Here is a 13,347-nt window from a genome sequence, read left to right as displayed (position 1 = left end):
TGGGTTCCAGGTCAGGACCAGTCTGCCCCAGGGAGTGGGGCTGACCTCTCTCAGGAGCCAGCTGTTGACTGTCCACTTCATTTTCTTCACTAAATGTAGCCAAGGTCCCCAGGTGGCCATCAGGGAAGGGGCCACTCCGGTACCTATCATAGGAGGAGAGGGAGTCAAGTTGGACAAAGACAAGCATTAATCTCCAGAAAAGAGGAACCTCTTACAAATGAAATATTCATAGTAGCTTATTGAATCAGGTTTTATTGGAATGAAAATACATTTGCTGAATGTATTTATTTCCCTGGATGCTTTCAGTCTCCTTCCCTTTCTGAGTGATTCGATTTGGGGTCCAGGGAAATTTTTTCTCCCAGGTAAATAAAACTTACCTCAGCAAAATAAGGAAGTTTACATTAGGATTTGTGTTTAGCAAGGTCAGGATAAGATGTCTGGGAGCCTGAGGACAATTCAGAGTCAGAATTCCATCCTATAGCATATAGTGAAGAATGCTGAACTTGGACACAGGAGAAGCACAGGTTCAAATCCAACCTCTGATACAATGTATATCATTTCTCTGAGTCTCTGTTTCCTTATCTGTAAAATGGGAATAATAATGCCTACAGTCTGTCCTTACATGGTTGCTATGAGGCTCAAGGCTAAGAAATATATAAAACACCTTACAAACCTTAAAGGACTATATATAAATATCAGTGGAGAGTGGGACATGTGCTTATTCCCCACTACATATCCATGCATGTGTACATCCTGTCTTTCTCCCATTATTTGTCACAGAATCACAGAACTCCAGATTTGGAACAGACCTCATGGGTCATCTAATCCAACTCTTACTAGAAAGGAATCTTCATGCCACGTCCAAATAAATGGTCATTTAGATTCTGCTTGAAGATCTTCATTGAGAAGTCTCCACTCTCTCCTGAGGCAGTCCATAGCATTTTTAATAGCTCTAATTACCTTTTATAGCATTGCATCTCTTTTCTTTTCTTTTCTTTTCTTTTTTTTGTTGGAGCATTTGGAGTTAAGTGATTTGCCCAAGGTCACATAGCTAATAAGCATCTGAGGCTGGATTTGAACTTAGGTCCTCCTGACTCCAGGAAAGATGCTTTATCTACTGTGCTACCTAGCAACCCCCTTAATTGCCTCTTGCTCTTTATTCTTGCTCCTGAAGCCAATCAGAACAAGTTTAATCCATTTCCCACATGATAGCCCTTCAAATTCCTGAAGATAGCCATTATATTCCCCCAAATCTTCTCCAGGATAAATATGCTTAGTTTTTTCAACTGATCCTCCTGTGATTTGGAACTGTAGTTCGTTCACCATATTGGTTGCCCTCCTTTGTAAATGCTCTGCAATTTACCAATGTCCTTAAACAATGGTGCCTAGAACAGAATTCAGTAATCATATTGGGGCAGAGTAGAGAGATACTGTCACCTTCTTATTCCTGTAATTCTTTTATTCAGTCTGAGATTGCATTAACTCTTTTGGGTGCCGCATCACCCTAACGGTGAGTTTGCCGTCCATTTAATCCCACAAATCTTTTCCAAACAAACTATTCATAGTGATATCCTGTACGTAGGAGGAGGTTGACTTTTTGGACCCAACTGTAATATTTTACATTGATTCCTGTTGAATTTCATCTTATTAGATTCAGCCCAGTTCTCTAGCTTATCAAGATCTTTTTGGATCTTGACTGATCCAGAGTGTTAGCTATTCCTCCCAGCTTTGTGTCATCTTGACAAAAATGCCCAACAGCACCACAGAGCCAAGCATGGATTCTTGGGGCACTCCATTGTAGACCTCCGTAAAGTTAACTTCGAAACATTAATGACTAATCTTTGAGTCCTGTGATTCAACCAGTTCTGAATTTATCTATTTTCATAGTCATCTAGTTCACAACCCTCCATCTTTTCCACAATAGTAATGAGATACTTTAACAAATACTTTGCTGAAAGCCGGGTAAACTCTGTCCATAACATATGTCCTTTGGCCAAATGTTGTTTGGAAATAGATATCTCACTGGCATAGGACTGGTGGTGATGAACACTGTGTCTCCTTGGCACACTGACTCTGTTGGCTGGTCCCTTGACTGACAAGACCAAGTCTCCCAGGACTCCTTTAAAATAGGTTTCCCTCCTGGAGTGAAATGCTTCTCTCTCACTGGCTAGCTGCCTCATTCAATCTGTCTTTTTCTCTGTTTCATGTCATTATTTCTGTGTTTTTTTCCTCCCTAGTTCTATCACCAACTCTCCCTGGGTCTCCTTCCCTGGAAACTAGAAACCCCTCCCATCCAGCTCTCTCTTTCCCCTTCTCTTTCTGTTGCTTTCTGTTTCTCTATCGCTGTGGGTCTTTGTCTTCCTAACCACACATCCATAGTTGTTCTTCTATACAAATCTAGTCCTTGCCAAGGAACTCCATGTGACCAAAACCAACCACCTGTTTGGCTCTCTCAGCTCCTGGGCTGCCTGCCAGTCCCCTGGCATACCCAGAATGTGTGCTGACACGGTCACAGGCAGGCAGATTGAGGTCTCTCCAGGGAGAATGGCATTGTCTTCATCCCAGCTCCCCATCCCCAGGGAAAATTCATGTGGCCCACTTGGTGGGCAATCACCAGGCATTAGTGCTCACTAAGTAATGCAGAGGTGGGCAGGCAGAAAATACCACTAAGGGCACCCCATAGCTAATATCACACTAAGAGCCTCAGGCCCCCTGGGTACCTCCTGTTGGCAGCAGATCTGCATCACAGGGAGAGCTAAGAGCTAAGGAGGATGTGACTATAGACACAGACTATTCCATTCCTTCTGGGAGTTATCAGTTGACTGAGATTCTTAAGACTTAACAGGACAGTGACCACCCAGATGGTCATGCATTTGAGCTACCAACAATATCAACTGTCTAGCAACCTTCCCTTAGGAAAACAGTGTGCTCATCCAGATCAAAAAAGGTAGGCTCCAGCCCACCCTCCATCTCTGATTGATGACAAGGTTATACAACCCTGGGTCAGGATTTGCCTTTCTCTGGGTCTCTGTCTCCATCTATAAAATGGGGGTGAATCTTGTGGTTTCAGGTGCCACAGGAATAACTGGGGCCCTGGGAAAATATGTCTGTGGAGGAGATAGGAGTATGAGATGCTTCATCTCTCTAGGAGGAGAATCTGGTGAAGAGGTAGTGATGCCCACTACTGCCTGCCCTAGCTCTCTAACCTGGAGTTGGGAGACATGAGCACTAGATGGTTCCTGAAATCTCCCTTCCAAATTCTGAAATTCCATAATCCTGACTTTCAGCTGAGTGTATGTGTGTGTCAGAGGGCAGGGGGCAGGATTGGGGAGAATCAAGGAAAGCTTCACAGTGGGACTGCCATTTGAAGTAGACAATAAGAATAACTGGATTTTAATTGACAGCGATGGGGAAAGAGTTGTTTCTTTTAGAATAGACTATTACAGTTTGAAGAAACTAACTTCCCTAAGCATGAGAAGCACTGAAAACAAAAGTACAGCATTATGCTTCAGCAAGGAGGGCTTCCAGGAAGAGAGAAGCTGTGACTGTGAGTTTGGGCAAGCACTTCTGGCCTCAGTTTACCCATGTGTAAAATGAAGGCATCGGACTGGACAAGATCTCTAAGGTCCTTTCCTTCTCTAAGTTGGGAGATTTCCATAATAATTCACATTTTCATAATAATTAAGGTTTACCTAACACCTTCTAAATTGATAACTCTGTGAAGTCGGATGAGTATCCCCATTTTACAGGTGAAGAAACTGAATTTCACAGGGTTACAGTGACTTATCCAAGGACACACAAGTAGTAAATGCTGGAGCAAGGATGTGCATGCAGGTGATGGTGCCATGGAAAAAGCGCTACATTTAGATTTGGAGGACTTCAACTTAAATGCCATCTCTGCTAATTACTACATGTGTAATCTTGGGCAAGTGTCTCAGTTTCCTGTATAAAATAAGGGGGCTGGACTCATCTAATTCTAAATCTATGTTCCTCTATCTCCAAGACGAGTGCATTTTATGCCTCCATGCTTCTGCCTTCTAGGAGGAGGAGGAATAGATAGCTTTGGTCATTGATGTCAGGGGCAGTTCTGGGGGAGAGAGAATATTAAGAGAGTCTAGTTTGCCTTAGTGCCTTGTTGGTGTCAAGGGAGTCCAGGCACTCAGCCAAAACAGCCTGTATCCATGCAGGTCCCTGGCCAGCTCTCTCCCTCTGCCTCTGGAGGATGGTTCTGTTGTTCTAATGATCCAGTCCCCTCCCTTTCTTGTTCCCCTCTTTCTTGTGATGATTTAATTGATTGTGCACACTGGCTGGGCTGCCCCAGCAATGCTCTCAGCTTAACTCTCACATAAGGGAGAGAGAAAAAAAAATCACTGTCGAACATCCCTGTAATTAGGAGCTTCAGCTCATCCCTGAGTCAGCCTGGGACCAGAGAACAAGAGAGAGCCCTACTGGAGTCAATCCCTGGAGGGAGGCCTGGGGGAAGGATGCGCTGCCTTCAGGACAGTTTACCCAGGTCTGTTTGTACCTGGTTCTCTGGTCATATAGGGTGAGATAATTAAATTGCAGCCATGCAGGCTTTGAATTCATGCTGGGATGTGATGAAACCCATTTAAATCCACACACCCAAAAAAGGGAGGTTTGAATTTGTTGCTTAAAAGGTTCTGGTCTGGTCAAAGATTGGACTGTAACTGGAAGCTTTGTAAGAGAAGGCAGTCTGTAAAAATTTCAGGTTATTCAGGAGGGAACCATGATATTTACATTTCGAGAAAATCCTTGCCAGTAGCTTTTTGCCGAAAAAACATCCATGAGAAATATCTACCCAACTAGCAAAATGGGAAGGTAGTTTGTTCTGATTGGAAAATTGGTGGTTCTAATTCGGAAAGTAAACCCAGGCCATGATGTGGTGGAAAGAACCCTGGCTCAGGTCTGAATTTGGAGAGGTCACCCAAATAAATTGTAGGGTGCCAAGCAAGGCTTTGGATTTCAGGCCTTGGAAGCCAATTTCCAGACTCAGCATGCTGTCCTGGGGAAAAGCATAACATTGGCTGACCATCAGAGCTGTAGCTAGCCTTTTTGTGGAAGTAGCACAAAGTCCCATCCCCGCCCCGTGCCGCCTTCCCCCCCTCCAAAAAAGATGCCCTGTAGGAATGGGAGGGGAAGGAGAACAAAGTAGGGCCTGGCTATAAAGGAGTTCACCTGCAGGGCATCTCCTGAAAAGTGCAGGTTCAAATCCCACCTGTGAGACCTTGGACAGTGCTGTTAATCTTACTGGGCCTCACTTTCATCAACTCTAAAATGAAAGGCCTGGACTAGAAGGCTGCTAAGGTCCCTTCCAGCCCCCCCCCCCAATCTATGAGTTTATGATCCATACATCTGCCATCTAGCGGTCACTTACCCTATAACTGTAGGGAAATTAGCTAATCTGCCAGGTTGAAGTGATGGCAAATGACCTTTGCCCCTAAAGTCATGTAAACCAGAGCTTTCAACACATGGCAACACTGATGAGTGAAGCCCAACCAGATGAAAATGTAATTGGAGAATATTTAGCAAAATAATTAAAAATACAACAAAACATAGATAACACATTTTAATAGAAGTCAGTATGTGGCCCGTAGATATCTTTATGGATGGATTAGTGGCCTTGTTCTCATTTGAGTTTGACAGCACTGTCGTAAACCACATTTTAAAAAGAGAAAATCCAGTGTCTTCTTAGGCAGTTTCCATTCTGTAACTTGAGTCTTGGAGAGTCTCCTTCAATCCAATTTTAACATATCAAGCCAACGTGGTTGCTTGCCTGTAAATGACTGAAGAGGAAAATGCTGTTAATTGTTATTTACTTCGATGCAGTGTTTCCAGCTCAAAGTGAGCTTTGCCTCCTGACAAGTCACATAATATTTGACCTGAGCATTTCTCACATCCTTTCTGGTATCGTCATTGTCTGCGTGCATGTCTCTTCTCCCTCCCCCATTAGATTATAAGCTCTTTGAAAACAGGTTGGTGTCATTTCTTTGTTTTCTCAGCAAGTGCTTTGAACACCCAGGAAGGATCCTTGAGTTCTTCAATGTGGGGAGCAGCTGGGGTGGAAACTCCCTTCGCTAGCACAGATAGTAATTCATATATAACTCAGCAGATACGTCCCAGAGCATTGGCTGGAGGAACTAAGAAGTTAAGTGATTTACACAAGAACACAAAGACATAGAAAGTGTGCAAGGTGGAATTTGAATCCGGGTCTTCCCCAGATCCCAAGCGCAGCAGTGGATTCTTCACACACATACTGAAAGCAGACCTGGAGAGTAAGGAGAAAGGGTGGGTTTTACCTCCCACCTCAGCTCTGATGGGCAAATCACAGCATGTCCCTTAGTTAGAAGAGCAAATCAGGGACAATACATATTTTAATGCAGTTGACCATGCCAGCTGAGGGGAAGACAGTATCATGGAAGATCTGCAAACAGTGGGTTATCATAAAGCAATTTCTGTTTGCCTTTAGAACTCATTATTTGAGTTTTTTAAACTACAGATTTACTTTCCTAATGATGTTTGTCTTCAGTTGATAAAATAGTTTGTGCACTCTGAGCTGACACTGCCTGATGGTGGGGGAAGGTAGCTCTGAAAATGTGCTGTGGCTAATCCTCTGGATGTATTCGGATAACTGAGAAAGAACGTGCCTGCTCACTGATTTATATTCGTGCCCTGAAGCAATTGGTCTCTTCTGCCTGGGGGCTTCAGGAAAGGACAAATCTGATGTATATCTCTTTGTTCTAGAGAGAGAGAGGGAAAGGCTGTAGGGGAGAAGAGGGCAGGAGAGTGGGGGGAGTAAAGCAAGATTTGTCTAGTTCAGTTTATGAGCTGATCAATCACTATATTAAAAAGTAACAACTCCATAGCCTGACCTTGTAGATATCAACTGCATGACTCATGCTCCCCAGCTAGCTTTAGTTTAACTCAGAAGTGAGATGGACAATTGATGGAAGCCCTTTAATGAAGGAAGAAAATGAGAACAGAAGAGCCTCACAAGCAGTCACGATCCACTCTCCTCTGGACAGAGCTTTTAGGGCAGAGAAGAAAGCAGGAGTCTCGCTACCTGTCTCACAGAGTTCTTGGAAAATTTGTCGATGGTGAATATAATAACAGCTGGAAAGATAAAAGTATGGAAAGCAAGTTGTCTATGGGCCACGCTAAACAAATGACTTGGTCAGGCAGAGCGGGCCGAGGGAATAGACAGAGAAAAGCCACCACTAAAGACATAAGACCCCTGGTCATTCAGTCTGTCAGAATCATCCCTCACAGTCCAGCTTCAGAGAAACAGTCAATCCCCTTCATCCCTAGGTTTAGTGAATTAACAATGTGAATTTGGTTCTATTATTAACCTTAAATGTATCATCTCCTAGGCCCCTCTAAATGGAAGCCCCTTTCATTTTCCCCAAAACACTCAAGGCAGCCAGGCCTGATGTGCAGCCTGATTCCTGTTGCACAGGTATGGTGTTTTTAAAAAAAAAAAAACAACCTACCATTGATGCCACCACTGCCATCACTAGGGAAACAATCCATGATGCTGGCAGCTTTGCTTTGGGAAGGAGAATGGGGCACATCTGTTATCATGCTTCAAGTTGAAGAGTAGGACTAGGCCTGAGGGACCCATCTCAGCATTAATATTAATAATAATAGCCTACATTTATATGGCACTTTAAAGTTTGCAAGTGGGAAAGGGAGCTGGGCACACCTGTTATATACATCAAGTTGAAGGGGAGAAGAATGCCTGGGGGAGCCATCTTTGTGCTAATAATATAATAATAACAATCCACATTTCTGTCATGCTTTAAGGTTGGCAAGGGGAAGGAGAACTGGGCACATCTGCTATGATCTGGGCAGTTAGGTGGTCTAGTACCGGACCTGAATTCAAATCCAGCCTCAGACCCCTGCTAGCTATATGATCCCAGCTATGTGGGCAAGTCACTTAATTTCTGTTTGCCTCAGTTTCTTCATCTATAAAATGGGGATAATAATAACATCTATCTCACAGGGTTGTTGTAAGAATCAAGTAAGATGATATATGCCTTAAAGCATGATATAAATGATTAAACATTGAATCAAAGGGAAAGAGTCATCTGAGCATTAACATTATTATTATTATTGTAATAGCTTGTATTTTCATAGAGCTTTGATTTAAGTGGCACAAGTTTCAATATTCCCATTTTACAGATATGGAAACTGAGGCTCAGAGAGATTAAAGTGACTTGACTAAAGTCATACAACTAGTTAGGGCCTGAACTAGGACTCCAGATTTCTTGATTTTTTTTTCAGTCCAGAGTCTTCCCATCACTGCACACAGCTTCCCTATGTGGTGATCTGGCTGGAATCAGAAGATCTATATTCAAATCCCTCTTCTGGTACTTATTACCCCTCTTAGTTTCTTCTTCTGTAAAATGAAGGTCCCTTTCAGCTCTGAATCTATAATCCATCCTAGACCGTTTATGTCCTGGAACAAAAGAATTCTCCTTTTGGGCCTTGTGAATCTGGGGCAGTGTCTTCCCTTTCCTGACTGTCCTCTTCTTTGTAGGAGCAGCCCCTCCTGCAGCTGACTCCTTTAGAAGCTAATAAGGTCAGAATCCACGGCCTCAGGAGGGATGGGTGGACAGACAGACAGATGGACAGGAGGACAGACAGATGGATAGAAGTGTGTAAAATGGTCCAGGTGGCTGCTCCCCATCCTCCTCCTTGCTGGGGAAGGTCACTGGCATCCTTGCCCAATCTAGGACTTGTCCAGTGGCACAGGGAGCCAAGCTGACAGCTAAGCATGCCCCACTTGTGTTTTCTTATTTGCTCCCAACAGGAAATCAATGATGTCAGAAACAGTGGGATAACTCCTCGGCCCAGATCAATGTGCCCTGATTAATTCGGTCGTGGCCACTGGGCAAATTTGCTGCATCATAATTAGAATTATTAATTAAAAATAGGAAATCGATTGACACAAATTAAGTAAGAGAACAGTCTGTTTGACATTGGCTGGGGGGACTTCTGGGATAACCTCCCCATCACCCCCATCCCAAGCTTCAGGCCCTGGAGTAACTATGTGACCTTTTGAGCCTCCCCAAGAAGTACAAGACCAGCATCTAGGGCGGCGGCAGGGAGAGGAGAGGAATATGCATTTATAGAGCACCTACTATGTGTCAGGCACTATGCCAAGTGACTTTACAAATATTTCATTTGATTCTCACAACAATCCTGCAAGGTAGGAGCTATTATTATCCCCATTTTACAGTTGAGCAAACTGAGGTAAACAGGGCAGCTAAGCAGTACAATGAATAGAGCACTGGGCCTGGAGTCAGAAAGTGCATCTTCCCAAGTTCAAATCCAGCCTCAGACACTTAGTAGCTATGTGACTGTGGGCAAGTCACTTAACCTTGTTTGCTTCAGTTTCCTCATCTGTCAAATGAGTTGGAGAAGGACATGGCAAACCACTCCAGTATCTTTGCCCCCAAAAACCCCAAATGGGGTCACAAAGAGTTGGACATAACTGAAAAATGACTGAATAAAACTGAAGTAAATGGAGGTTAAGTGATTTGCCCAGGGTCACACAGCTAGTAAGTGTCTGAGGCCAGATTTGAACTCAGATCTTCCTGATTCTAGGCCCAGTGCCCTATCCACTGTTTCACTAGGTGTCTGCCTCTAGACAGCTCTAGGGTTTTTCTTGGTCATCTTTCTAGGATTGTCTTCCTTTACTCCTTGCACCATCACCCCAACCCACTCATGGTTTAGATGGCCTTGTGAAAGCTTATTCATCATTGGTTATAACGCCTTGCTCTGGGTATCTGAGGGTGATTGGGGGGCAGTAAAGCACCTGAGTTCAAAAATCAATTCAGTTCAATTCATTAAGCCCTATGTGCCAGGCCCTATGATATCCCCATCTTTCTCACTCTGATCCCTTCCTTTTCCTCTTCCCTTACCACAATAATTCAAATCCCATGATGCCTTGAAGAACCTATCCCAGGGGTAGAGAAACTGCGGCCTGGAGGCCACATGTGGCCTTCTAGGTTTTTGGGTGCAGCCTTTTGATTAAGTCCATTTTACAGAACAAATATTTTTATTAAGGGGATTTGTTCCGTGAAGTTTGGATTCAATCAAAGGGCCATGTTTGAGGACCTAGAGGGCCATATGTGGCCTCAAGACCACAGGTTCCTCGCCCCTGGCCCTAACCCCTAGGGACACTCACTTTTCTTGGAATATAATTGGTGGCTCTGCCATGAGACCCACACATCTGTGGGCCATGATTCTCCCCATATACCGCCCAGGAAGGGCTGGTAAAGGATCAACTCTTCCTCCACTTCTAATTTATAGCCCTTGTACATAGTTTTTTTAAAAAGAAAAGTTAACTTGAAGTGTTCTCCAACCAACTTAATTATCAAGGGCCTCCTCCTGAAAATCATTCTATCTAGTTGAATATTAATCTGCAATTCAAAGAGCCACCAGGCACAAATTGCAAGATATTGTACATGCAAGTAATTAAGACCATAAGTAGGCATACTCCACAGAACCAGGAATTTCTTCTTGGAACAGTAGAGGAAAGGAAAGCAGGCTGTTAGTTAATCAACTTTAGGTAAGTTTTCAGCAGTAGGGCTAGTACCATTACTCTTCCAGGTCTTGTCACAGATGGCTTTATGGGGTTCCAGGGCAGTAGAACAGTGCTAGGTACCATTCCGGAGTCCTAGGCCAAGTGTTTGTAACCTTTTCCATGCCGGCGGCCCCTTTGCCATTCACATTGGGAAGGCCTAGGGGATGCCTCAGAATAATGGTTTCAAGTAAACAAAAGAAAATTCATAGGATTAGGAAGGAAACAAATTATATTGGAGTACACTTAGCAAAATATTAAAAAACAATGAGAAGTTTACAGTCCCCCAGGTTTAGAACCCCTGTACTAGATACTTCTCTCATTATAAAGAATGAAGCCTCAAATGGCAGCATGGAGAGGACCATGACCTAAATCCTCAGACCCATACTCTCTACCAGGTGGTGCTTATCTACAGAAACTCTAATCCCCACCCACGAAAGATAGGCGGTCAACTCAACATTCGGTAATTGTGCACATAGAACCTGGCTCCTGCTGTTGTTGTTTGTTTGTCTGTCCTTCTTTCTGGAATAGGACCATGACATCAGGGACGTGACGCCATGACTTGCAAGTGAATTGGATCTAGGTGAGGGAGGGCTGTGCAAAGTCACCAGCCTCACTTTCTCCTCCAGAGACTGGGGTACCATCTGGGTCCAATGGTGAGATGTAGATCAGGATGACTGGAGATAGCCCCAGATGCAGTGGGAGACCTTGGCCTTTTTAAACTGAGGTCTTTAACAGGTCTCAGTTTGACTGAGGCAATGCCCATTTGGTGATTAAGGATAGATATGAAATGAGGCAGAGAATGACCTCTTTACCTTTAAAATCAATCTGGGAGGGGAAGACTCTCAGGGTTTCTGGCCAAAGGGACTGGAGGAGATACAAAGTTTGGGTAGGATGGGATCCCTGCCCTCATTTAGCTCCTGGTCTAGTAGAGAGTTGACATAAAAGTAAATAGCTCTTCTTTAAGAATTTGTATTTTTATCATTGTGGGTATTCCATCCACTAATATAGAACAGAACTGCAAATGATTGACTAGATGGTCTTCAGGAGTGTGTGTGCCCAAAACACTCGCCACCATATGGCCAACCTGGTGGCCTCTGAACTTGGCTTTACTTATCCTCGATTGCTATAAATACAATCCTTCACCAGATCCATACTTGAAACCTTTCTAATCAGAGCTAGTTTTCACTTGCCAAGTCTTCAAAAACCCAGGTTTCCCTCCCTGCCACCATGAAATACGGGATGGGAGTAAGTTGAAGGCATGGATAACTAATGCATTAAAGAAATCAGAGCAAAATACTTGGTGAAATTCAAGGGAGAAAGATCCTTAACAACTTGAGGTGTGAGGGGAAAGAGAGAGAATCAGGAAAGGCTTTATGAAGAAGTTAATATGTGAGTTATCCTTTAAAGAATAGATAGGAATTCAGTAGGCTAATGGGAGAGAAACGGCATTATAGGCATAGACAAAAGCACTGAGGTGGGTATGTTAGCAGCAGAGACTAGTCCAGTTTACTGGAGTACAGTATATGTAGAGGAGTTGCATGTGATAAGGAAGGAAAGAACATTGGATTTGGAGACAAAGAACTTAGGTTTGAATCCCAGCTTTGCCACTTACAAACTGATTGAGCACGGTTAAGTGAATCTCTCTGTGCTCATTTTCCTCATCTGCAAAATGAAGGAGTTGGAGTAGGTGATCTCTATTGTTCCTTATAGCTCTAAATCCTATGATCCCTTGCTAGGGCTAACCCTCCAACTTTTGTCCTTGGTCTCATCCCCTTTCATCTCCTTGGGGAGCTTGTGATTACTTATTTTCCATCTCTCCCTAGTTGTTAGCTTTCTCCTTCCTCCTTACAAACATTCCCAGGTTTCCCTTCTCTTAAAAAAAAAACCCACCCAAAATAAAACTTCATTTGACTCTACCATCCTGTGGATGCTTCATTCCTATATCTCTCCTATGTTTCACTGTTAAACTCTTCTCACTTTGTCTATTCCTTTCTCATCTATTCATTTTTCATCCTCTTGTCACATGGACTCCAATCCCACCACTCCCCTGAAGTCCTTCTTTCAAAGGGCAATAATAACCTCTTGATTTCTAAATTTGATTATTCCCCTTTCTAAATACTTTCTCTTCCCTGGCCTTCTCTGACACTGTTCTTTCCTGATTCTCCTTCTGGTCTGGGTTTGATGGCTCAGAGTGAGTGTAAATAGCAATTGTTTTTGTTCTGACCAGAAACTCTGAGGCTGTTCCCCTTCCATATTAATTCTTTTGTGAAGGCAAACTAGGCCATCTTTTGCCTCAATTCTTACCTAACCTTAAATCACTGAATGGGTGTTACCTCAGACAAACTGAGACCTGGGAAAGACCTTAGTTTAAAAAGGCCAAGGTCTCCTACTGCATCCAGAGCCGTCTGGATCTGCATCTATGCAGATGCCTCTAAAATCTTGAATTGTAGTGACATTAATTTCTCCACTGGGCTCTACTCAACTTGTCTTCATCTTCAGCTGACTTCTGGACATATCTATAAGGATGCCTCTCTGGCACCTGAAACTCAATATGTCAAGTGGACCATTCTGCAGCGGTTCACAGAATGAACCATTAGCTCTCCCTGAGTTTGAATCCTGTCTCAGATACTTAGTGTGTGTGACCCTAGATAAATCACTTAACCTCTCCTAGGTCCAGTTTATGGTTGTTTAATTATTTTTTAGTCGTGTTCTACTCTTCATGACCCCATTTGGGGTTT

At 43.4% G+C, this 13,347-nt stretch overlaps 1 protein-coding gene across 2 annotated transcripts in view; it reads left to right on the top strand.

The window, feature by feature from the left end:
• The window catches only part of MEGF11 (multiple EGF like domains 11), a 298,924-nt gene that overhangs the window by 156,892 nt on the left and 128,685 nt on the right, over positions 1-13,347 (top strand). The window lies entirely within an intron of this gene.

Source organism: Phascolarctos cinereus, unplaced genomic scaffold (genome assembly GCF_003287225.1).
Source record: "Phascolarctos cinereus isolate Bilbo 61053 unplaced genomic scaffold, phaCin_HiC Scaffold_3;HRSCAF=262, whole genome shotgun sequence".
Lineage (NCBI taxonomy): Eukaryota > Metazoa > Chordata > Mammalia > Diprotodontia > Phascolarctidae > Phascolarctos > Phascolarctos cinereus.
This window is presented reverse-complemented; position numbering and strand designations above follow the sequence as displayed.